Below are 22081 nucleotides of genomic sequence, written 5' to 3' on the forward strand. Positions count from 1 at the left end.
AGAACAGAGTGTTATCAGCTGCCTTGTCCTCATAAACACCTTCTGCTGTGCTGATGAGACCACGGAAATCATACAAGCAGGTCATTTTTGGGAAACTGAAATTTAGTGGAAATGAGTTTTTTGCGATTAATTTAATTTTCATGGTAAGAACTGAGTTTGCAATTTTGGGCAATTCATCTGATCTCTTTTCAGAATAATCTAGAGTTAACACAAATTACCAGTATAAAATCTAAGGCAGTAAACTGTGAAAGCCAAATTTGGTATCAGTCTGAAAACTTTTCACCACTATTGTACAGTCCTAGATATTCTTAGAAAAACTGCAAAAGGAAAAAATGAGGAATGGAAAAACATCTAAAGAAAAGTATAGCTGACTGCTAAAATCAGGATATCTAGTAGGAGACTCCAGGAAATTTCCCAGCATTTATTTGGACTAAAACAAAGCTTCTCTGATAGTTTTTTCACATGGATAAAATTATTTATTTTGTTTTGACTAATTTCCTTCCCAAACCAGTGGCCCATTAGCGTACAACGAAACTAATGTTCCAATCCGTTTTTCTCAGCTTAAGTTCCTGAGGGTCAGTGGCTACTACATTGAATCTGGAGAAAGTGAAAAAGATCAAAGCTTGAGATTTAGAAACCAACAAAAGCTACCCCTTTTGTTATCTTGCATGAATTTCTATGTGACACTTTACCAACAGGGACCTTTGTTAGTAATTTAAAATGAACTGCTGGTATGTAAGACTAAAAAGTGCATGTAAGGAGTTTTAATATAAAATAGATCTTTCTTTTCTACAACATAGGCATTTTCCTGCTGACCAGTTTTACTTTTACATATAAGAAGGCGAAAACAAAGTTACAAAGAAAACAGGAATCTTTCTGTTATTTAATCATCAGGAAAATATTGTCTAGATTTGACAAAACACCTACTTCAACAAAAAGGCTTGTGGCTCTGTGGCGCAATGGATAGCGCATTGGACTTCTAGGGAGCTGATGTGATTCAAAGGTTGTGGGTTCGAGTCCCACCAGCGTCGTATTTTGAGACATTAATACTTTAACTCGGTTGATCTTGAAAAGATGAAAAATGTTAATAACGTTTAGAGCAAATTAGATGTTACATTTAAAATTGAACTATGCAATTCAGCCACTGAAGGCTCACTGACCCAATGGATAACAGATAGGGCACAATTCATTATTGCATATTTTTGGTCTAGTGTTTGGTGTTCTGTTACCTGTATTCAGTAGACCATATTCTTTCTTGAATTTGAACCTTTCTAAAATTCTTATTTGTATGTGATTGCAAGATATTTCTTGATGATCTCTAATGTCGGGATTTGGAGTTTCTAGATATTTTTGGCTGATTTGTCAACTATAACTTTAAAAAATGCAACTTTGGTGCAAGCATTCTCCAGTCCATCCATAGTTTGATGAAATGTTTGCATGGCTTTTTGGTATCAATTTTATGTCATTAATGCAAAACATGGACAATAGTTTGCTTAAAAGTAAAAAATAGGTTTAAAGATAAGAACAGAGTGTTATCAGCTGCCTTGTCCTCATAAACACCTTCTGCTGTGCTGATGAGACCACGGAAATCATACAAGCAGGTCATTTTTGGGAAACTGAAATTTAGTGGAAATGAGTTTTTTGCGATTAATTTAATTTTCATGGTAAGAACTGAGTTTGCAATTTTGGGCAATTCATCTGATCTCTTTTCAGAATAATCTAGAGTTAACACAAATTACCAGTATAAAATCTAAGGCAGTAAACTGTGAAAGCCAAATTTGGTATCAGTCTGAAAACTTTTCACCACTATTGTACAGTCCTAGATATTCTTAGAAAAACTGCAAAAGGAAAAAATGAGGAATGGAAAAACATCTAAAGAAAAGTATAGCTGACTGCTAAAATCAGGATATCTAGTAGGAGACTCCAGGAAATTTCCCAGCATTTATTTGGACTAAAACAAAGCTTCTCTGATAGTTTTTTCACATGGATAAAATTATTTATTTTGTTTTGACTAATTTCCTTCCCAAACCAGTGGCCCATTAGCGTACAACGAAACTAATGTTCCAATCCGTTTTTCTCAGCTTAAGTTCCTGAGGGTCAGTGGCTACTGCATTGAATCTGGAGAAAGTGAAAAAGATCAAAGCTTGAGATTTAGAAACCAACAAAAGCTACCCCTTTTGTTATCTTGCATGAATTTCTATGTGACACTTTACCAACAGGGACCTTTGTTAGTAATTTAAAATGAACTGCTGGCATGTAAGACTAAAAAGTGCATGTAAGGAGTTTTAATATAAAATAGATCTTTCTTTTCTACAACATAGGCATTTTCCTGCTGACCAGTTTTACTTTTACATATAAGAAGGCGAAAACAAAGTTACAAAGAAAACAGGAATCTTTCTGTTATTTAATCATCAGGAAAATATTGTCTAGATTTGACAAAACACCTACTTCAACAAAAAGGCTTGTGGCTCTGTGGCGCAATGGATAGCGCATTGGACTTCTAGGGAGCTGATGTGATTCAAAGGTTGTGGGTTCGAGTCCCACCAGCGTCGTATTTTGAGACATTAATACTTTAACTCGGTTGATCTTGAAAAGATGAAAAATGTTAATAACGTTTAGAGCAAATTAGATGTTACATTTAAAATTGAACTATGCAATTCAGCCACTGAAGGCTCACTGACCCAATGGATAACAGATAGGGCACAATTCATTATTGCATATTTTTGGTCTAGTGTTTGGTGTTCTGTTACCTGTATTCAGTAGACCATATTCTTTCTTGAATTTGAACCTTTCTAAAATTCTTATTTGTATGTGATTGCAAGATATTTCTTGATGATCTCTAATGTCGGGATTTGGAGTTTCTAGATATTTTTGGCTGATTTGTCAACTATAACTTTAAAAAATGCAACTTTGGTGCAAGCATTCTCCAGTCCATCCATAGTTTGATGAAATGTTTGCATGGCTTTTTGGTATCAATTTTATGTCATTAATGCAAAACATGGACAATTGTTTGCTTAAAAGTAAAAAATAGGTTTAAAGATAAGAACAGAGTGTTATCAGCTGCCTTGTCCTCATAAACACCTTCTGCTGTGCTGATGAGACCACGGAAATCATACAAGCAGGTCATTTTTGGGAAACTGAAATTTAGTGGAAATGAGTTTTTTGCGATTAATTTAATTTTCATGGTAAGAACTGAGTTTGCAATTTTGGGCAATTCATCTGATCTCTTTTCAGAATAATCTAGAGTTAACACAAATTACCAGTATAAAATCTAAGGCAGTAAACTGTGAAAGCCAAATTTGGTATCAGTCTGAAAACTTTTCACCACTATTGTACAGTCCTAGATATTCTTAGAAAAACTGCAAAAGGAAAAAATGAGGAATGGAAAAACATCTAAAGAAAAGTATAGCTGACTGCTAAAATCAGGATATCTAGTAGGAGACTCCAGGAAATTTCCCAGCATTTATTTGGACTAAAACAAAGCTTCTCTGATAGTTTTTTCACATGGATAAAATTATTTATTTTGTTTTGACTAATTTCCTTCCCAAACCAGTGGCCCATTAGCGTACAACGAAACTAATGTTCCAATCCGTTTTTCTCAGCTTAAGTTCCTGAGGGTCAGTGGCTATTGCATTGAATCTGGAGAAAGTGAAAAAGATCAAAGCTTGAGATTTAGAAACCAACAAAAGCTACCCCTTTTGTTATCTTGCATGAATTTCTATGTGACACTTTACCAACAGGGACCTTTGTTAGTAATTTAAAATGAACTGCTGGCATGTAAGACTAAAAAGTGCATGTAAGGAGTTTTAATATAAAATAGATCTTTCTTTTCTACAACATAGGCATTTTCCTGCTGACCAGTTTTACTTTTACATATAAGAAGGCGAAAACAAAGTTACAAAGAAAACAGGAATCTTTCTGTTATTTAATCATCAGGAAAATATTGTCTAGATTTGACAAAACACCTACTTCAACAAAAAGGCTTGTGGCTCTGTGGCGCAATGGATAGCGCATTGGACTTCTAGGTTGTGGGTTCGAGTCCCACCAGAGTCGTATTTTGAGACATTAATACTTTAACTCGGTTGATCTTGAAAAGAGGAAAAATGTTAATAACGTTTAGAGCAAATTAGATGTTACATTTAAAATTGAACTATGCAATTCAGCCACTGAAGGCTCACTGACCCAATGGATAACAGATAGGGCACAATTCATTATTGCATATTTTTGGTCTAGTGTTTGGTGTTCTGTTACCTGTATTCAGTAGACCATATTCTTTCTTGAATTTGAACCTTTCTAAAATTCTTATTTGTATGTGATTGCAAGATATTTCTTGATGATCTCTAATGTCGGGATTTGGAGTTTCTAGATATTTTTGGCTGATTTGTCAACTATAACTTTAAAAAATGCAACTTTGGTGCAAGCATTCTCCAGTCCATCCATAGTTTGATGAAATGTTTGCATGGCTTTTTGGTATCAATTTTATGTCATTAATGCAAAACATGGACAATTGTTTGCTTAAAAGTAAAAAATAGGTTTAAAGATAAGAACAGAGTGTTATCAGCTGCCTTGTCCTCATAAACACCTTCTGCTGTGCTGATGAGACCACAGAAATCATACAAGCAGGTCATTTTTGGGAAACTGAAATTTAGTGGAAATGAGTTTTTTGCGATTAATTTAATTTTCATGGTAAGAACTGAGTTTGCAATTTTGGGCAATTCATCTGATCTCTTTTCAGAATAATCTAGAGTTAACACAAATTACCAGTATAAAATCTAAGGCAGTAAACTGTGAAAGCCAAATTTGGTATCAGTCTGAAAACTTTTCACCACTATTGTACAGTCCTAGATATTCTTAGAAAAACTGCAAAAGGAAAAAATGAGGAATGGAAAAACATCTAAAGAAAAGTATAGCTGACTGCTAAAATCAGGATATCTAGTAGGAGACTCCAGGAAATTTCCCAGCATTTATTTGGACTAAAACAAAGCTTCTCTGATAGTTTTTTCACATGGATAAAATTATTTATTTTGTTTTGACTAATTTCCTTCCCAAACCAGTGGCCCATTAGCGTACAACGAAACTAATGTTCCAATCCGTTTTTCTCAGCTTAAGTTCCTGAGGGTCAGTGGCTACTGCATTGAATCTGGAGAAAGTGGAAAAGATCAAAGCTTGAGATTTAGAAACCAACAAAAGCTACCCCTTTTGTTATCTTGCATGAATTTCTATGTGACACTTTACCAACAGGGACCTTTGTTAGTAATTTAAAATGAACTGCTGGCATGTAAGACTAAAAAGTGCATGTAAGGAGTTTTAATATAAAATAGATCTTTCTTTTCTACAACATAGGCATTTTCCTGCTGACCAGTTTTACTTTTACATATAAGAAGGCGAAAACAAAGTTACAAAGAAAACAGGAATCTTTCTGTTATTTAATCATCAGGAAAATATTGTCTAGATTTGACAAAACACCTACTTCAACAAAAAGGCTTGTGGCTCTGTGGCGCAATGGATAGCGCATTCGACTTCTAGGTTGTGGGTTCGAGTCCCACCAGAGTCGTATTTTGAGACATTAATACTTTAACTCGGTTGATCTTGAAAAGATGAAAAATGTTAATAACGTTTAGAGCAAATTAGAAGTTACATTTAAAATTGAACTATGCAATTCAGCCACTGAAGGCTCACTGACCCAATGGATAACAGATAGGGCACAATTCATTATTGCATATTTTTGGTCTAGTGTCTAGTGTTTGGTGTTCTGTTACCTGTATTCAGTAGACCATATTCTTTCTTGAATTTGAACCTTTCTATAATTCTTATTTGTATGTGATTGCAAGATATTTCTTGATGATCTCTAATGTCGGGATTTGGAGTTTCTAGATATTTTTGGCTGATTTGTCAACTATAACTTTAAAAAATGCAACTTTGGTGCAAGCATTCTCCAGTCCATCCATAGTTTGATGAAATGTTTGCATGGCTTTTTGGTATCAATTTTATGTCATTAATGCAAAACATGGACAATTGTTTGCTTAAAAGTAAAAAATAGGTTTAAATATAAGAACAGAGTGTTATCAGCTGCCTTGTCCTCATAAACACCTTCTGCTGTGCTGATGAGACCACGGAAATCATACAAGCAGGTCATTTTTGGGAAACTGAAATTTAGTGGAAATGAGTTTTTTGCGATTAATTTAATTTTCATGGTAAGAACTGAGTTTGCAATTTTGGGCAATTCATCTGATCTCTTTTCAGAATAATCTAGAGTTAACACAAATTACCAGTATAAAATCTAAGGCAGTAAACTGTGAAAGCCAAATTTGGTATCAGTCTGAAAACTTTTCACCACTATTGTACAGTCCTAGATATTCTTAGAAAACCTGCAAAAGGAAAAAATGAGGAATGGAAAAACATCTAAAGAAAAGTATAGCTGACTGCTAAAATCAGGATATCTAGTAGGAGACTCCAGGAAATTTCCCAGCATTTATTTGGACTAAAACAAAGCTTCTCTGATAGTTTTTTCACATGGATAAAATTATTTATTTTGTTTTGACTAATTTCCTTCCCAAACCAGTGGCCCATTAGCGTACAACGAAACTAATGTTCCAATCCGTTTTTCTCAGCTTAAGTTCCTGAGGGTCAGTGGCTACTGCATTGAATCTGGAGAAAGTGGAAAAGATCAAAGCTTGAGATTTAGAAACCAACAAAAGCTACCCCTTTTGTTATCTTGCATGAATTTCTATGTGACACTTTACCAACAGGGACCTTTGTTAGTAATTTAAAATGAACTGCTGGCATGTAAGACTAAAAAGTGCATGTAAGGAGTTTTAATATAAAATAGATCTTTCTTTTCTACAACATAGGCATTTTCCTGCTGACCAGTTTTACTTTTACATATAAGAAGGCGAAAACAAAGTTACAAAGAAAACAGGAATCTTTCTGTTATTTAATCATCAGGAAAATATTGTCTAGATTTGACAAAACACCTACTTCAACAAAAAGGCTTGTGGCTCTGTGGCGCAATGGATAGCGCATTGGACTTCTAGGTTGTGGGTTCGAGTCCCACCAGAGTCGTATTTTGAGACATTAATACTTTAACTCGGTTGATCTTGAAAAGAGGAAAAATGTTAATAACGTTTAGAGCAAATTAGATGTTACATTTAAAATTGAACTATGCAATTCAGCCACTGAAGGCTCACTGACCCAATGGATAACAGATAGGGCACAATTCATTATTGCATATTTTTGGTCTAGTGTTTGGTGTTCTGTTACCTGTATTCAGTAGACCATATTCTTTCTTGAATTTGAACCTTTCTAAAATTCTTATTTGTATGTGATTGCAAGATATTTCTTGATGATCTCTAATGTCGGGATTTGGAGTTTCTAGATATTTTTGGCTGATATGTCAACTATAACTTTAAAAAATGCAACTTTGGTGCAAGCATTCTCCAGTCCATCCATAGTTTGATGAAATGTTTGCATGGCTTTTTGGTATCAATTTTATGTCATTAATGCAAAACATGGACAATTGTTTGCTTAAAAGTAAAAAATAGGTTTAAAGATAAGAACAGAGTGTTATCAGCTGCCTTGTCCTCATAAACACCTTCTGCTGTGCTGATGAGACCACGGAAATCATACAAGCAGGTCATTTTTGGGAAGCTGAAATTTAGTGGAAATGAGTTTTTTGCGATTAATTTAATTTTCATGGTAAGAACTGAGTTTGCAATTTTGGGCAATTCATCTGATCTCTTTTCAGAATAATCTAGAGTTAACACAAATTACCAGTATAAAATCTAAGGCAGTAAACTGTGAAAGCCAAATTTGGTATCAGTCTGAAAACTTTTCACCACTATTGTACAGTCCTAGATATTCTTAGAAAAACTGCAAAAGGAAAAAATGAGGAATGGAAAAACATCTAAAGAAAAGTATAGCTGACTGCTAAAATCAGGATATCTAGTAGGAGACTCCAGGAAATTTCCCAGCATTTATTTGGACTAAAACAAAGCTTCTCTGATAGTTTTTTCACATGGATAAAATTATTTATTTTGTTTTGACTAATTTCCTTCCCAAACCAGTGGCCCATTAGCGTACAACGAAACTAATGTTCCAATCCGTTTTTCTCAGCTTAAGTTCCTGAGGGTCAGTGGCTACTGCATTGAATCTGTAGAAAGTGAAAAAGATCAAAGCTTGAGATTTAGAAACCAACAAAAGCTACCCCTTTTGTTATCTTGCATGAATTTCTATGTGACACTTTACCAACAGGGACCTTTGTTAGTAATTTAAATGAACTGCTGGCATGTAAGACTAAAAAGTGCATGTAAGGAGTTTTAATATAAAATAGATCTTTCTTTTCTACAACATAGGCATTTTCCTGCTGACCAGTTTTACTTTTACATATAAGAAGGCGAAAACAAAGTTACAAAGAAAACAGGAATCTTTCTGTTATTTAATCATCAGGAAAATATTGTCTAGATTTGACAAAACACCTACTTCAACAAAAAGGCTTGTGGCTCTGTGGCGCAATGGATAGCGCATTGGACTTCTAGGGAGCTGATGTGATTCAAAAGTTGTGGGTTCGAGTCCCACCAGAGTCATATTTTGAGACATTAATACTTTAACTCGGTTCATCTTGAAAAGATGAACAATATGCAATATGCAATTCAGCCACTGAAGGCTCATTGACACAATGGATAACAGATAGGGCACAATTCATTATTGCATATTTTTGGTCTAGTGTTTGGTGTTCTGTTACCTGTATTCAGTAGACCATATTCTTTCTTGAATTTGAACCTTTCTAAAATTCTTATTTGTATGTGATTGCAAGATATTTCTTGATGATCTCTAATGTCGGGATTTGGAGTTTCTAGATATTTTTGGCTGATTTGTCAACTATAACTTTAAAAAATGCAACTTTGGTGCAAGCATTCTCCAGTCCATCCATAGTTTGATGAAATGTTTGCATGGCTTTTTGGTATCAATTTTATGTCATTAATGCAAAACATGGACAATTGTTTGCTTAAAAGTAAAAAATAGGTTTAAATATAAGAACAGAGTGTTATCAGCTGCCTTGTCCTCATAAACACCTTCTGCTGTGCTGATGAGACCACGGAAATCATACAAGCAGGTCATTTTTGGGAAACTGAAATTTAGTGGAAATGAGTTTTTTGCGATTAATTTAATTTTCATGGTAAGAACTGAGTTTGCAATTTTGGGCAATTCATCTGATCTCTTTTCAGAATAATCTAGAGTTAACACAAATTACCAGTATAAAATCTAAGGCAGTAAACTGTGAAAGCCAAATTTGGTATCAGTCTGAAAACTTTTCACCACTATTGTACAGTCCTAGATATTCTTAGAAAAACTGCAAAAGGAAAAAATGAGGAATGGAAAAACATCTAAAGAAAAGTATAGCTGACTGCTAAAATCAGGATATCTAGTAGGAGACTCCAGGAAATTTCCCAGCATTTATTTGGACTAAAACAAAGCTTCTCTGATAGTTTTTTCACATGGATAAAATTATTTATTTTGTTTTGACTAATTTCCTTCCCAAACCAGTGGCCCATTAGCGTACAACGAAACTAATGTTCCAATCCGTTTTTCTCAGCTTAAGTTCCTGAGGGTCAGTGGCTACTGCATTGAATCTGGAGAAAGTGAAAAAGATCAAAGCTTGAGATTTAGAAACCAACAAAAGCTACCCCTTTTGTTATCTTGCATGAATTTCTATGTGACACTTTACCAACAGGGACCTTTGTTAGTAATTTAAAATGAACTGCTGGCATGTAAGACTAAAAAGTGCATGTAAGGAGTTTTAATATAAAATAGATCTTTCTTTTCTACAACATAGGCATTTTCCTGCTGACCAGTTTTACTTTTACATATAAGAAGGCGAAAACAAAGTTACAAAGAAAACAGGAATCTTTCTGTTATTTAATCATCAGGAAAATATTGTCTAGATTTGACAAAACACCTACTTCAACAAAAAGGCTTGTGGCTCTGTGGCGCAATGGATAGCGCATTCGACTTCTAGGTTGTGGGTTCGAGTCCCACCAGAGTCGTATTTTGAGACATTAATACTTTAACTCGGTTGATCTTGAAAAGATGAAAAATGTTAATAACGTTTAGAGCAAATTAGATGTTACATTTAAAATTGAACTATGCAATTCAGCCACTGAAGGCTCACTGACCCAATGGATAACAGATAGGGCACAATTCATTATTGCATATTTTTGGTCTGGTGTCTAGTGTTTGGTGTTCTGTTACCTGTATTCAGTAGACCATATTCTTTCTTGAATTTGAACCTTTCTAATATTCTTATTTGTATGTGATTGCAAGATATTTCTTGATGATCTCTAATGTCGGGATTTGGAGTTTCTAGATATTTTTGGCTGATTTGTCAACTATAACTTTAAAAAATGCAACTTTGGTGCAAGCATTCTCCAGTCCATCCATAGTTTGATGAAATGTTTGCATGGCTTTTTGGTATCAATTTTATGTCATTAATGCAAAACATGGACAATTGTTTGCTTAAAAGTAAAAAATAGGTTTAAAGATAAGAACAGAGTGTTATCAGCTGCCTTGTCCTCATAAACACCTTCTGCTGTGCTGATGAGACCACTGAAATCATACAAGCAGGTCATTTTTGGGAAACTGAAATTTAGTGGAAATGAGTTTTTTGCGATTAATTTAATTTTCATGGTAAGAACTGAGTTTGCAATTTTGGGCAATTCATCTGATCTCTTTTCAGAATAATCTAGAGTTAACACAAATTACCAGTATAAAATCTAAGGCAGTAAACTGTGAAAGCCAAATTTGGTATCAGTCTGAAAACTTTTCACCACTATTGTACAGTCCTAGATATTCTTAGAAAAACTGCAAAAGGAAAAAATGAGGAATGGAAAAACATCTAAAGAAAAGTATAGCTGACTGCTAAATTCAGAATATCTAGTAGGAGACTCCAGGAAATTTCCCAGCATTTACTTGGACTAAAACAAATCTTCTCTGATAGTTTTTTTCACATGGATAAAATTATTTCTTTTGTTTTGACTAATTTCCTTCCCAAACCAGTGGCACATTAGCGTACAACGAAACTGATGTTCCAATCCGTTTTTCTCAGCTTAAGTTCCTGAGGGTCAGTGGCTACTGCATTGAATCTGTAGAAAGTGAAAAAGATCAAAGCTTGAGATTTAGAAACCAACAAAAGCTACCCCTTTTCTTATCTTGCATGAATTTCTATGTGACACTTTACCAACAGGTACCTTTGTTAGTAATTTAAAATGAACTGCTGGCATGTAAGACTAAAAAGTGCATGTAAGGAGTTTTAATATAAAATAGATCTTTCTTTTCTACAACATAGGCATTTTCCTGCTGACCAGTTTTACTTTTACATATAAGAAGGCGAAAACAAAGTTACAAAGAAAACAGGAATCTTTCTGTTATTTAATCATCAGGAAAATATTGTCTAGATTTGACAAAACACCTACTTCAACAAAAATGATCGTGGCTCTGTGGCGCAATGGATAGTGCATTGGACTTCTAGGGAGCTGATGTGATTCAAAGGTTGTGGGTTCGAGTCCCACCAGAGTCGTATTTTGAGACATTAATACTTTAACTCGGTTGATCTTGAAAAGATGAAAAATGTTAATAACGTTTAGAGCAAATTAGATGTTACATTTAAAATTGAACTATGCAATTCAGCCACTGAAGGCTCACTGACCCAATGGATAACAGATAGGGCACAATTCATTATTGCATATTTTTGGTCTAGTGTTTGGTGTTCTGTTACCTGTATTCAGTAGACCATATTCTTTCTTGAATTTGAACCTTTCTAAAATTCTTATTTGTATGTGATTGCAAGATATTTCTTGATGATCTCTAATGTCGGGATTTGGAGTTTCTAGATATTTTTGGCTGATATGTCAACTATAACTTTAAAAAATGCAACTTTGGTGCAAGCATTCTCCAGTCCATCCATAGTTTGATGAAATGTTTGCATGGCTTTTTGGTATCAATTTTATGTCATTAATGCAAAACATGGACAATTGTTTGCTTAAAAGTAAAAAATAGGTTTAAAGATAAGAACAGAGTGTTATCAGCTGCCTTGTCCTCATAAACACCTTCTGCTGTGCTGATGAGACCACGGAAATCATACAAGCAGGTCATTTTTGGGAAACTGAAATTTAGTGGAAATGAGTTTTTTGCGATTAATTTAATTTTCATGGTAAGAACTGAGTTTGCAATTTTGGGCAATTCATCTGATCTCTTTTCAGAATAATCTAGAGTTAACACAAATTACCAGTATAAAATCTAAGGCAGTAAACTGTGAAAGCCAAATTTGGTATCAGTCTGAAAACTTTTCACCACTATTGTACAGTCCTAGATATTCTTAGAAAAACTGCAAAAGGAAAAAATGAGGAATGGAAAAACATCTAAAGAAAAGTATAGCTGACTGCTAAAATCAGGATATCTAGTAGGAGACTCCAGGAAATTTCCCAGCATTTATTTGGACTAAAACAAAGCTTCTCTGATAGTTTTTTCACATGGATAAAATTATTTATTTTGTTTTGACTAATTTCCTTCCCAAACCAGTGGCCCATTAGCGTACAACGAAACTAATGTTCCAATCCGTTTTTCTCAGCTTAAGTTCCTGAGGGTCAGTGGCTACTGCATTGAATCTGGAGAAAGTGAAAAAGATCAAAGCTTGAGATTTAGAAACCAACAAAAGCTACCCCTTTTGTTATCTTGCATGAATTTCTATGTGACACTTTACCAACAGGGACCTTTGTTAGTAATTTAAAATGAACTGCTGGCATGTAAGACTAAAAAGTGCATGTAAGGAGTTTTAATATAAAATAGATCTTTCTTTTCTACAACATAGGCATTTTCCTGCTGACCAGTTTTACTTTTACATATAAGAAGGCGAAAACAAAGTTACAAAGAAAACAGGAATCTTTCTGTTATTTAATCATCAGGAAAATATTGTCTAGATTTGACAAAACACCTACTTCAACAAAAAGGCTTGTGGCTCTGTGGCGCAATGGATAGCGCATTGGACTTCTAGGGAGCTGATGTGATTCAAAGGTTGTGGGTTCGAGTCCCACCAGCGTCGTATTTTGAGACATTAATACTTTAACTCGGTTGATCTTGAAAAGATGAAAAATGTTAATAACGTTTAGAGCAAATTAGATGTTACATTTAAAATTTAACTATGCAATTCAGCCACTGAAGGCTCACTGACCCAATGGATAACAGATAGGGCACAATTCATTATTGCATATTTTTGGTCTAGTGTCTAGTGTTTGGTGTTCTGTTACCTGTATTCAGTAGACCATATTCTTTCTTGAATTTGAACCTTTCTAAAATTCTTATTTGTATGTGATTGCAAGATATTTCTTGATGATCTCTAATGTCGGGATTTGGAGTTTCTAGATATTTTTGGCTGATTTGTCAACTATAACTTTAAAAATGCAACTTTGGTGCAAGCATTCCAGTCCATCCATAGTTTGATGAAATGTTTGCATGGCTTTTTGGTATCAATTTTATGTCATTAATGCAAAACATGGACAATTGTTTGCTTAAAAGTAAAAAATAGGTTTAAAGATAAGAACAGAGTGTTATCAGCTGCCTTGTCCTCATAAACACCTTCTGCTGTGCTGATGAGACCACGGAAATCATACAAGCAGGTCATTTTTGGGAAACTGAAATTTAGTGGAAATGAGTTTTTTGCGATTAATTTAATTTTCATGGTAAGAACTGAGTTTGCAATTTTGGGCAATTCATCTGATCTCTTTTCAGAATAATCTAGAGTTAACACAAATTACCAGTATAAAATCTAAGGCAGTAAACTGTGAAAGCCAAATTTGGTATCAGTCTGAAAACTTTTCACCACTATTGTACAGTCCTAGATATTCTTAGAAAAACTGCAAAAGGAAAAAATGAGGAATGGAAAAACATCTAAAGAAAAGTATAGCTGACTGCTAAAATCAGGATATCTAGTAGGAGACTCCAGGAAATTTCCCAGCATTTATTTGGACTAAAACAAAGCTTCTCTGATAGTTTTTTCACATGGATAAAATTATTTATTTTGTTTTGACTAATTTCCTTCCCAAACCAGTGGCCCATTAGCGTACAACGAAACTAATGTTCCAATCCGTTTTTCTCAGCTTAAGTTCCTGAGGGTCAGTGGCTACTGCATTGAATCTGGAGAAAGTGAAAAAGATCAAAGCTTGAGATTTAGAAACCAACAAAAGCTACCCCTTTTGTTATCTTGCATGAATTTCTATGTGACACTTTACCAACAGGGACCTTTGTTAGTAATTTAAAATGAACTGCTGGCATGTAAGACTAAAAAGTGCATGTAAGGAGTTTTAATATAAAATAGATCTTTCTTTTCTACAACATAGGCATTTTCCTGCTGACCAGTTTTACTTTTACATATAAGAAGGCGAAAACAAAGTTACAAAGAAAACAGGAATCTTTCTGTTATTTAATCATCAGGAAAATATTGTCTAGATTTGACAAAACACCTACTTCAACAAAAAGGCTTGTGGCTCTGTGGCGCAATGGATAGCGCATTCGACTTCTAGGTTGTGGGTTCGAGTCCCACCAGAGTCGTATTTTGAGACATTAATACTTTAACTCGGTTGATCTTGAAAAGATGAAAAATGTTAATAACGTTTAGAGCAAATTAGATGTTACATTTAAAATTGAACTATGCAATTCAGCCACTGAAGGCTCACTGACCCAATGGATAACAGATAGGGCACAATTCATTATTGCATATTTTTGGTCTGGTGTCTAGTGTTTGGTGTTCTGTTACCTGTATTCAGTAGACCATATTCTTTCTTGAATTTGAACCTTTCTAATATTCTTATTTGTATGTGATTGCAAGATATTTCTTGATGATCTCTAATGTCGGGATTTGGAGTTTCTAGATATTTTTGGCTGATTTGTCAACTATAACTTTAAAAAATGCAACTTTGGTGCAAGCATTCTCCAGTCCATCCATAGTTTGATGAAATGTTTGCATGGCTTTTTGGTATCAATTTTATGTCATTAATGCAAAACATGGACAATTGTTTGCTTAAAAGTAAAAAATAGGTTTAAAGATAAGAACAGAGTGTTATCAGCTGCCTTGTCCTCATAAACACCTTCTGCTGTGCTGATGAGACCACTGAAATCATACAAGCAGGTCATTTTTGGGAAACTGAAATTTAGTGGAAATGAGTTTTTTGCGATTAATTTAATTTTCATGGTAAGAACTGAGTTTGCAATTTTGGGCAATTCATCTGATCTCTTTTCAGAATAATCTAGAGTTAACACAAATTACCAGTATAAAATCTAAGGCAGTAAACTGTGAAAGCCAAATTTGGTATCAGTCTGAAAACTTTTCACCACTATTGTACAGTCCTAGATATTCTTAGAAAAACTGCAAAAGGAAAAAATGAGGAATGGAAAAACATCTAAAGAAAAGTATAGCTGACTGCTAAATTCAGAATATCTAGTAGGAGACTCCAGGAAATTTCCCAGCATTTACTTGGACTAAAACAAATCTTCTCTGATAGTTTTTTTCACATGGATAAAATTATTTCTTTTGTTTTGACTAATTTCCTTCCCAAACCAGTGGCACATTAGCGTACAACGAAACTGATGTTCCAATCCGTTTTTCTCAGCTTAAGTTCCTGAGGGTCAGTGGCTACTGCATTGAATCTGTAGAAAGTGAAAAAGATCAAAGCTTGAGATTTAGAAACCAACAAAAGCTACCCCTTTTCTTATCTTGCATGAATTTCTATGTGACACTTTACCAACAGGTACCTTTGTTAGTAATTTAAAATGAACTGCTGGCATGTAAGACTAAAAAGTGCATGTAAGGAGTTTTAATATAAAATAGATCTTTCTTTTCTACAACATAGGCATTTTCCTGCTGACCAGTTTTACTTTTACATATAAGAAGGCGAAAACAAAGTTACAAAGAAAACAGGAATCTTTCTGTTATTTAATCATCAGGAAAATATTGTCTAGATTTGACAAAACACCTACTTCAACAAAAATGATCGTGGCTCTGTGGCGCAATGGATAGTGCATTGGACTTCTAGGGAGCTGATGTGATTCAAAGGTTGTGGGTTCGAGTCCCACCAGAGTCGTATTTTGAGACATTAATACTTTAACTCGGTTGATCTTGAAAAGATGAAAAATGTTAATAACGTTTAGAGCAAATTAGATGTTACATTTAAAATTGAACTATGCAATTCAGCCACTGAAGGCTCACTGACCCAATGGATAACAGATAGGGCACAATTCATTATTGCATATTTTTGGTCTAGTGTTTGGTGTTCTGTTACCTGTATTCAGTAGACCATATTCTTTCTTGAATTTGAACCTTTCTAAAATTCTTATTTGTATGTGATTGCAAGATATTTCTTGATGATCTCTAATGTCGGGATTTGGAGTTTCTAGATATTTTTGGCTGATATGTCAACTATAACTTTAAAAAATGCAACTTTGGTGCAAGCATTCTCCAGTCCATCCATAGTTTGATGAAATGTTTGCATGGCTTTTTGGTATCAATTTTATGTCATTAATGCAAAACATGGACAATTGTTTGCTTAAAAGTAAAAAATAGGTTTAAAGATAAGAACAGAGTGTTATCAGCTGCCTTGTCCTCATAAACACCTTCTGCTGTGCTGATGAGACCACGGAAATCATACAAGCAGGTCATTTTTGGGAAACTGAAATTTAGTGGAAATGAGTTTTTTGCGATTAATTTAATTTTCATGGTAAGAACTGAGTTTGCAATTTTGGGCAATTCATCTGATCTCTTTTCAGAATAATCTAGAGTTAACACAAATTACCAGTATAAAATCTAAGGCAGTAAACTGTGAAAGCCAAATTTGGTATCAGTCTGAAAACTTTTCACCACTATTGTACAGTCCTAGATATTCTTAGAAAAACTGCAAAAGGAAAAAATGAGGAATGGAAAAACATCTAAAGAAAAGTATAGCTGACTGCTAAAATCAGGATATCTAGTAGGAGACTCCAGGAAATTTCCCAGCATTTATTTGGACTAAAACAAAGCTTCTCTGATAGTTTTTTCACATGGATAAAATTATTTATTTTGTTTTGACTAATTTCCTTCCCAAACCAGTGGCCCATTAGCGTACAACGAAACTAATGTTCCAATCCGTTTTTCTCAGCTTAAGTTCCTGAGGGTCAGTGGCTACTGCATTGAATCTGGAGAAAGTGAAAAAGATCAAAGCTTGAGATTTAGAAACCAACAAAAGCTACCCCTTTTGTTATCTTGCATGAATTTCTATGTGACACTTTACCAACAGGGACCTTTGTTAGTAATTTAAAATGAACTGCTGGCATGTAAGACTAAAAAGTGCATGTAAGGAGTTTTAATATAAAATAGATCTTTCTTTTCTACAACATAGGCATTTTCCTGCTGACCAGTTTTACTTTTACATATAAGAAGGCGAAAACAAAGTTACAAAGAAAACAGGAATCTTTCTGTTATTTAATCATCAGGAAAATATTGTCTAGATTTGACAAAACACCTACTTCAACAAAAAGGCTTGTGGCTCTGTGGCGCAATGGATAGCGCATTGGACTTCTAGGGAGCTGATGTGATTCAAAGGTTGTGGGTTCGAGTCCCACCAGCGTCGTATTTTGAGACATTAATACTTTAACTCGGTTGATCTTGAAAAGATGAAAAATGTTAATAACGTTTAGAGCAAATTAGATGTTACATTTAAAATTTAACTATGCAATTCAGCCACTGAAGGCTCACTGACCCAATGGATAACAGATAGGGCACAATTCATTATTGCATATTTTTGGTCTAGTGTCTAGTGTTTGGTGTTCTGTTACCTGTATTCAGTAGACCATATTCTTTCTTGAATTTGAACCTTTCTAAAATTCTTATTTGTATGTGATTGCAAGATATTTCTTGATGATCTCTAATGTCGGGATTTGGAGTTTCTAGATATTTTTGGCTGATTTGTCAACTATAACTTTAAAAATGCAACTTTGGTGCAAGCATTCCAGTCCATCCATAGTTTGATGAAATGTTTGCATGGCTTTTTGGTATCAATTTTATGTCATTAATGCAAAACATGGACAATTGTTTGCTTAAAAGTAAAAAATAGGTTTAAAGATAAGAACAGAGTGTTATCAGCTGCCTTGTCCTCATAAACACCTTCTGCTGTGCTGATGAGACCACGGAAATCATACAAGCAGGTCATTTTTGGGAAACTGAAATTTAGTGGAAATGAGTTTTTTGCGATTAATTTAATTTTCATGGTAAGAACTGAGTTTGCAATTTTGGGCAATTCATCTGATCTCTTTTCAGAATAATCTAGAGTTAACACAAATTACCAGTATAAAATCTAAGGCAGTAAACTGTGAAAGCCAAATTTGGTATCAGTCTGAAAACTTTTCACCACTATTGTACAGTCCTAGATATTCTTAGAAAAACTGCAAAAGGAAAAAATGAGGAATGGAAAAACATCTAAAGAAAAGTATAGCTGACTGCTAAAATCAGGATATCTAGTAGGAGACTCCAGGAAATTTCCCAGCATTTATTTGGACTAAAACAAAGCTTCTCTGATAGTTTTTTCACATGGATAAAATTATTTATTTTGTTTTGACTAATTTCCTTCCCAAACCAGTGGCCCATTAGCGTACAACGAAACTAATGTTCCAATCCGTTTTTCTCAGCTTAAGTTCCTGAGGGTCAGTGGCTACTGCATTGAATCTGGAGAAAGTGAAAAAGATCAAAGCTTGAGATTTAGAAACCAACAAAAGCTACCCCTTTTGTTATCTTGCATGAATTTCTATGTGACACTTTACCAACAGGGACCTTTGTTAGTAATTTAAAATGAACTGCTGGCATGTAAGACTAAAAAGTGCATGTAAGGAGTTTTAATATAAAATAGATCTTTCTTTTCTACAACATAGGCATTTTCCTGCTGACCAGTTTTACTTTTACATATAAGAAGGCGAAAACAAAGTTACAAAGAAAACAGGAATCTTTCTGTTATTTAATCATCAGGAAAATATTGTCTAGATTTGACAAAACACCTACTTCAACAAAAAGGCTTGTGGATAGCGCATTGGACTTCTAGGGAGCTGATGTGATTCAAAGGTTGTGGGTTCGAGTCCCACCAGAGTCGTATTTTGAGACATTAATACTTTAACTCGGTTCATCTTGAAAAGATGAAAAATGTTAATAACGTTTAGAGCAAATTAGAAGTTACATTTAAAATTGAACTATGCAATTCAGCCACTGAAGGCTCACTGACCCAATGGATAACAGATAGGGCACAATTCATTATTGCATATTTTTGGTCTAGTGTCTAGTGTTTGGTGTTCTGTTACCTGTATTCAGTAGACCATATTCTTTCTTGAATTTGAACCTTTCTAAAATTCTTATTTGTATGTGATTGCAAGATATTTCTTGATGATCTCTAATGTCGGGATTTGGAGTTTCTAGATATTTTTGGCTGATTTGTCAACTATAACTTTAAAAAATGCAACTTTGGTGCAAGCATTCTCCAGTCCATCCATAGTTTGATGAAATGTTTGCATGGCTTTTTGGTATCAATTTTATGTCATTAATGCAAAACATGGACAATTGTTTGCTTAAAAGTAAAAAATAGGTTTAAAGATAAGAACAGAGTGTTATCAGCTGCCTTGTCCTCATAAACACCTTCTGCTGTGCTGATGAGACCACGGAAATCATACAAGCAGGTCATTTTTGGGAAACTGAAATTTAGTGGAAATGAGTTTTTTGCGATTAATTTAATTTTCATGGTAAGAACTGAGTTTGCAATTTTGGGCAATTCATCTGATCTCTTTTCAGAATAATCTAGAGTTAACACAAATTACCAGTATAAAATCTAAGGCAGTAAACTGTGAAAGCCAAATTTGGTATCAGTCTGAAAACTTTTCACCACTATTGTACAGTCCTAGATATTCTTAGAAAAACTGCAAAAGGAAAAAATGAGGAATGGAAAAACATCTAAAGAAAAGTATAGCTGACTGCTAAAATCAGGATATCTAGTAGGAGACTCCAGGAAATTTCCCAGCATTTATTTGGACTAAAACAAATCTTCTCTGATAGTTTTTTCACATGGATAAAATTATTTATTTTGTTTTGACTAATTTCCTTCCCAAACCAGTGGCCCATTAGCGTACAACGAAACTAATATTCCAATCCGTTTTTCTCAGCTTAAGTTCCTGAGGGTCAGTGGCTACTGCATTGAATCTGGAGAAAGTGAAAAAGATCAAAGCTTGAGATTTAGAAACCAACAAAAGCTACCCCTTTTGTTATCTTGCATGAATTTCTATGTGACATTTTACCAACAGGGACCTTTGTTAGTAATTTAAAATGAACTGCTGGCATGTAAGACTAAAAAGTGCATGTAAGGAGTTTTAATATAAAATAGATCTTTCTTTTCTACAACATAGGCATTTTCCTGCTGACCAGTTTTACTTTTACATATAAGAAGGCGAAAACAAAGTTACAAAGAAAACAGGAATCTTTCTGTTATTTAATCATCAGGAAAATATTGTCTAGATTTGACAAAACACCTACTTCAACAAAAAGGCTTGTGGCTCTGTGGCGCAATGGATAGCGAGTCCCACCAGAGTCGTATTTTGAGACATTAATACTTTAACTCGGTTCATCTTGAAAAGATGAAAAATGTTAATAACGTTTAGAGCAAATTAGAAGTTACATTTAAAATTGAACTATGCAATTCAGCCACTGAAGGCTCACTGACCCAATGGATAACAGATAGGGCACAATTCATTATTGCATATTTTTGGTCTAGTGTCTAGTGTTTGGTGTTCTGTTACCTGTATTCAGTAGACCATATTCTTTCTTGAATTTGAACCTTTCTAAAATTCTTATTTGTATGTGATTGCAAGATATTTCTTGATGATCTCTAATGTCGGGATTTGGAGTTTCTAGATATTTTTGGCTGATTTGTCAACTATAACTTTAAAAAATGCAACTTTGGTGCAAGCATTCTCCAGTCCATCCATAGTTTGATGAAATGTTTGCATGGCTTTTTGGTATCAATTTTATGTCATTAATGCAAAACATGGACAATTGTTTGCTTAAAAGTAAAAAATAGGTTTAAAGATAAGAACAGAGTGTTATCAGCTGCCTTGTCCTCATAAACACCTTCTGCTGTGCTGATGAGACCACGGAAATCATACAAGCAGGTCATTTTTGGGAAACTGAAATTTAGTGGAAATGAGTTTTTTGCGATTAATTTAATTTTCATGGTAAGAACTGAGTTTGCAATTTTGGGCAATTCATCTGATCTCTTTTCAGAATAATCTAGAGTTAACACAAATTACCAGTATAAAATCTAAGGCAGTAAACTGTGAAAGCCAAATTTGGTATCAGTCTGAAAACTTTTCACCACTATTGTACAGTCCTAGATATTCTTAGAAAAACTGCAAAAGGAAAAAATGAGGAATGGAAAAACATCTAAAGAAAAGTATAGCTGACTGCTAAAATCAGGATATCTAGTAGGAGACTCCAGGAAATTTCCCAGCATTTATTTGGACTAAAACAAAGCTTCTCTGATAGTTTTTTCACATGGATAAAATTATTTATTTTGTTTTGACTAATTTCCTTCCCAAACCAGTGGCCCATTAGCGTACAACGAAACTAATGTTCCAATCCGTTTTTCTCAGCTTAAGTTCCTGAGGGTCAGTGGCTACTGCATTGAATCTGGAGAAAGTGAAAAAGATCAAAGCTTGAGATTTAGAAACCAACAAAAGCTACCCCTTTTGTTATCTTGCATGAATTTCTATGTGACACTTTACCAACAGGGACCTTTGTTAGTAATTTAAAATGAACTGCTGGCATGTAAGACTAAAAAGTGCATGTAAGGAGTTTTAATATAAAATAGATCTTTCTTTTCTACAACATAGGCATTTTCCTGCTGACCAGTTTTACTTTTACATATAAGAAGGCGAAAACAAAGTTACAAAGAAAACAGGAATCTTTCTGTTATTTAATCATCAGGAAAATATTGTCTAGATTTGACAAAACACCTACTTCAACAAAAAGGCTTGT

At 34.2% G+C, this 22081-nt stretch overlaps 7 non-coding genes across 7 annotated transcripts; all 7 read left to right on the forward strand.

The window, feature by feature from the left end:
- Positions 1–945: 945 nt before the first annotated feature.
- TRNAR-UCU (transfer RNA arginine (anticodon UCU)) lies at positions 946–1031 on the forward strand. The gene is given in 2 exon segments: positions 946–982; positions 996–1031. It is a non-coding gene; the product is annotated as a tRNA-Arg (tRNA).
- A 1435-nt stretch (positions 1032–2466) lies between these two features.
- On the forward strand, positions 2467–2552 carry TRNAR-UCU (transfer RNA arginine (anticodon UCU)). Its single transcript is given in 2 exon segments — positions 2467–2503; positions 2517–2552. It is a non-coding gene; the product is annotated as a tRNA-Arg (tRNA).
- A 5944-nt stretch (positions 2553–8496) lies between these two features.
- On the forward strand, positions 8497–8582 carry TRNAR-UCU (transfer RNA arginine (anticodon UCU)). The gene is given in 2 exon segments: positions 8497–8533; positions 8547–8582. It is a non-coding gene; the product is annotated as a tRNA-Arg (tRNA).
- A 2904-nt stretch (positions 8583–11486) lies between these two features.
- Positions 11487–11572, forward strand: TRNAR-UCU (transfer RNA arginine (anticodon UCU)). Its single transcript is given in 2 exon segments — positions 11487–11523; positions 11537–11572. It is a non-coding gene; the product is annotated as a tRNA-Arg (tRNA).
- Positions 11573–13007: 1435 nt separating this feature from the next.
- TRNAR-UCU (transfer RNA arginine (anticodon UCU)) lies at positions 13008–13093 on the forward strand. Its single transcript is given in 2 exon segments — positions 13008–13044; positions 13058–13093. It is a non-coding gene; the product is annotated as a tRNA-Arg (tRNA).
- Positions 13094–16041: 2948 nt separating this feature from the next.
- On the forward strand, positions 16042–16127 carry TRNAR-UCU (transfer RNA arginine (anticodon UCU)). The gene is given in 2 exon segments: positions 16042–16078; positions 16092–16127. It is a non-coding gene; the product is annotated as a tRNA-Arg (tRNA).
- Positions 16128–17562: 1435 nt separating this feature from the next.
- Positions 17563–17648, forward strand: TRNAR-UCU (transfer RNA arginine (anticodon UCU)). Its single transcript is given in 2 exon segments — positions 17563–17599; positions 17613–17648. It is a non-coding gene; the product is annotated as a tRNA-Arg (tRNA).
- The last annotated feature ends 4433 nt before the right edge of the window (positions 17649–22081 follow it).

This window comes from Dendrobates tinctorius, unplaced genomic scaffold (genome assembly GCF_039654945.1).
Source record: "Dendrobates tinctorius isolate UK_male_01 unplaced genomic scaffold, ASM3965494v1 ptg000011l, whole genome shotgun sequence".
In the NCBI taxonomy this organism is placed as follows: domain Eukaryota; kingdom Metazoa; phylum Chordata; class Amphibia; order Anura; family Dendrobatidae; genus Dendrobates; species Dendrobates tinctorius.